The following is a 4719-nucleotide window of genomic DNA, read 5'->3' as shown; positions in this document are numbered from 1 at the left end:
TTCAAATGGAAGAAAGTAATTACAAACGCTTGGATCCTACATAATTAAACAAAAATAAATTAAAATTTCACGATCAATAGTTACGCTAGTGTTATCTTAACTATAGATCATTAAAAAAAAAAAAATGCAGCATGCAAATCTGTCTTTAATAAACAAATGCCAAATTTAAATTTTCTTTTGAATGGAATTCAAAATTAGTGCACTCCTTCAAATCTTGAACTTCACTAGTACTATGGAACCCTGTTACTGCAAGGATCTTCTCGAGAAGTATGCACATCCCAATAATTGACGACCTATATTAGCTTTAATCCAAGAAGTCTTCGTCATACAACTTGTCCAACACTGACATACAAAAACAACAAAGGCTCGTAAGTTGAAATCTGTCTCCATTTTTTTTTTAGACTATGTAATCTAAATTTAGGAGAAATTGGCTTGCTTAAATGGAAAATGATATGAGGAAACAAAAATTGGCTATATAATCTTAATGTATTGTTTAATGAGAAACTGGGAACGAACTTGAGAAATTAGTGTAATCGATAAACTGGCAGATTATGTTAATATCTTAATCAAGTAACCATTTACATAACGATCTCATCCCTTGCTTAGTCAGTAGTCAGTCCAAAGGAATCAAGTAGTTCGATTGATATTGCTAATTTTCGAATAGAAATGGAAAGAACTTTCGAATTGCACACATTTAGCTCATCGCATCTCTCAATCGGGATGGAAAGCCTAGAAGCTGGGTATCAGACTGAATTCGAGACAAATACAATAATGGCCTCAAAGAGATCAGCTTGGATTGAGCTATCCCTATCAACTCGGTGCTAATGCCTTCAACCAATATGGAACCAACCTAGCTCCAATTTTAACTAGTGAGTTTTGTTGGTCATAAAAAAAGGAAAACAGGGAATAGTCAAACATGCAAATACATAAAAATGACAACTGTGAAAGAAGCTCGCACTGGATAGATCTCATATCTACAAAGTGAAGCAAATAGATACATGTATTTAGTTAAGCTATTAATTTTTTAAGGTTTTTTTTTTTTTTTTTTTTTTTTTATGGGTATTTCATTCATAAGGGCAAAAAGCCTTAGGAAAAGGTACAGTAGTGCTTATCAATGAGAATTACATTTTCAATGAAAGAAGGAGTACTATGCCACCAAATGATCATGTCGTCAAGGGACCATGTGCGCCGTGCCAGATAATGAGCTGCCTAGTTGCTCAGCCTGCTGCAATTATGAAGGCTACAGTGAGGGAATCTCTTCATTAATTCCTTTATTTCAGTTGCTTGAGATCGAGTTGATGCTAAGGTTAAACCTGATTTATTGATTTCATTGACCAAGAACAAGCAGTCACTCTCCACCAACAATTGAGATATGCCAAGGTTGAGGCATAGTTGTAGTCCTCTCACAAGAGCAGCAGATTCAATATGTTCTGGTTCCAAAATTGTGTTTTCAGTGCAACTTGCAGCTAAAATTATTTCTCCTTCGTGATCACGTAAGATAACTCCAAGCCCAACCTTATTTAAATCAAAGAAAAAAGCTTTTAGTGTGTTCTTAGGTAGTGCGGACCACCTATATTTGGAGGAAAGCATACCAGAAGGACTATTGAGAGAAGTACATGTTTCAGCAATAGACTTCTTGGCTACAGCAGTAGAAATTACTTGTGGTGGGAGGTTAATCTGGTCTTGAACCATCTTGTTTCGACGGAACCAAAGACCCCAAGTAATAAGCAGAAATTCCGATAGAGCGTCCTTAGAGTTTTTAGTTATTATATCAGTGGCAGCCTGCATAAAACCTCCCAGATAAGCCATGTTCTGTAATGCTGGGATACGATTCACTAGGAATTGATGTATAGATGGGCACTGAAGTAGGGCATGGCACAAGTGAACTTTCAAAATAGCCTCTACAATTTTTGGATTTAATAGAGTTCTAAGCTTTGCCAAGTTCCACCACCCTGAGTTAGGATCAATAAATGAGGATACTGGACAATCGAGTTGTCGATAATGATTTTGCTATAAGGTAGTCCTCAATTTATTGCTTAGATCTTTCACTCCAGGGATCCATTTGTCATTCAAAATATGTATATTGTTCCCATTTCCTACAATCCATCTTCCCCCTTGTATCAATAGATTTTTCGCCTCCCATATTCCACGCTAAGCATAAGAGGGGTTCCCACCCATAAGTGCTTTCATTACATTACCATTAGGGAAATAACGAGCTGAGTACATTTTATAAATCAGGCTTTGTACATTTTGCAAGAGCCTCCAAGCTTGTTTACCAAGTATGGCCAAGTTGAAGATTTCAAGCTCCTTAAATCCCATGCCCCCATGGATTTGGATTACACATAGAATTCCTGGATTACCAATGAATTTTTCGCTCTTTCTTCCTTTGGCCCCACCAAAATCTATCCATCATCTTCTCAATTTCTGTGCACAATGTGGAAGGGAGTTTGAAATAGCTCATAGTATAGGAGGGAATCGCTAAAGCCACTGCTTTAAAGAGAACTTCCTTTCCTCCTTAAGAGAACATATTACTCTTCCATCCATGTAATTTCAGCCAAACTTTATGTTTTATTTTCGAGAAGGCTCGAGTTTTGGATCGACCAATCATAGATGATAATCTAAGATATTTTTCATATTGTTGAACTTGGGGAATATTCCATAGGACCATTATTACTTGTTGCTGGATTGGAGTTACATTTGCGCTAAAAACCATTGAGGTTCTATCGCTATTCAGTTGCTGACCTGAGGCTTCTTCATATTTACTTAGGAGAGCTCGTAGCCGAGAATTAGTTCCTTCATTAGCTTCACAGAAAATCAAATTATTGTCTACAAAGTAGTCACCATTTTATTCCTTTTCACCGCATTCAATAGACTGATCAATCCTTCAGTGCATAAGAGAAACAGATAGGGAGATATTGGATCTCCTTGCCTCAAATCCCTTGAGGGGATAATGCGACCCGTAGGAGAGCCATTGATAAGTATCGATAAAGAATCGGTAGTAACACATGTAATCACCAGTTTGATAAGCTTTTCATGGAAGCCCAATTTATGCATATCCGCCTCAAGAAAAGACCATTCAACTCTATTATATGCTTTGCCCATGTCAAGCTTAAGAGACATGTAGCCTTTCTTGCCTTAATTCTTTCTTTGTAGGAAATGGAGTACTTCGTAGGCTACAAGCACATTGTTTGTAATGAGTCTCCATTTTATAAAAGCTGATTGTGTTTTTGAAATCACTACAGGAAGCACTATTTTATCCTGTTCGCCACAACTTTCGAAATCAATTTATATAGGACATTACAGAGGTTTATGGGCCTGAAATCCTTAACTCTCTGCAGTTTCTTTATCTTAGGAAAGTGTAATGAAAGTGTTATTTACATTTTGGGAGACCTCATTGGTATTTAAAATATGTGATACAACATTTGTAATAAAGGAACCAATATGGGGCCAAAACTTTTGAAAGAAAAGAGGGGGTATATCATCAGGCCCTGGGACTTTAGTAGGATACATTTCCTTCAAAGCCTGGGAGATTTTGGTTGTTGTAGAAGGTTGTATCAATTCGTTGTTTATATCACGAGTTAATTTGCATTCCATGTTCTCTAAAATAGCTGCTTGATTTCTCAAGCCTGAGGAAGAGAACAGGTCAGAAAAGTAGTTGATGATTAAGCAACAGCACGCCTCTCCCTCTAGCCAACAACCCCGGTCATCTAAGAGTTTGGTGATTGCATTTGTTCTTCTTCTTTAGGAAGCTTTAGCATGGAAATAACACGTGTTCTGGTCACCTTCTTCAAGCCAAGCAGCTCTAGACCTTTGTTTCCACATGAGTTCCTCTCTATCCATCCAAGTTTGCACCTCTTCAGCAGCTTATCTAAGGTAATTGGAATTAATAGTTGCATGGTCCTACATTTGGATTTGAGCGAGCTTTGATTTGGCTTTATTGAGCTTCACTTGCATCTTGTTGAATTTGCATTTATTCCAAGTCTAAAGTTGATTGCTGCAATAGCTAATATTTTGCATAATATTATCCAGATTCTGAGGGCTAGAATCGGTCCATTGTTCTAATACAATATCAGTGCATGCCTTTTCGCCAAGCCACATTGATTCCAATCGAAATGATTTAGGTCTTTTAAGTGTTTGATGAGTGCTGTAAAGCTGAATCCAGATGGGCAGGTGGTCAGAACATACGGTTGAGCCATGAATGACTGAAGCTTCTACAAAAAATAGACACCAGGAATCACTGGCAATGAAACGATCGAGCCTTTCAAAAATTTGAGTGGAGTCGTGTCTTCCATTGTACCATGTGTAGTGTGGCCCTTTAAATCCAAGATCTCTTAGCTCACAATCAAAGAACATTTACTGGAAATTTTCTAATTGTTGCCTAGGTCTAACTCGACTCCCTCGTTTCTCATCATTTGACAACATTTCATTGAAATCGCCAAAGACAAGCCATGCTTCTAAAGGGTCCCTTTTCAATCTCCTCAATATGTTCCATTTTCCATGTGTTTACTAGCATCGGGATGGCCATAGATTCCTATTAAAAACTAGCTATGTAGGGGTGAATCAATGTTAGCATCAATGTGGCTTTTTGAGTAACTAAGAATAGATAAGTGAACATTAGATTTCCAAAGGATTGCAATTTCACCACTATGCCCCACTGCCTCAACATTAAAACGGTCGTAAAACTTCAATTTTACTCGATAGAGTTCCATTTTTGTAGTG

The sequence above is a fragment of the Olea europaea genome, unplaced genomic scaffold (assembly GCF_002742605.1).
Source record: "Olea europaea var. sylvestris unplaced genomic scaffold, O_europaea_v1 scaffold1565, whole genome shotgun sequence".
NCBI lineage: Eukaryota > Viridiplantae > Streptophyta > Magnoliopsida > Lamiales > Oleaceae > Olea > Olea europaea.
Note: the sequence above shows the minus strand (reverse complement) of the source record.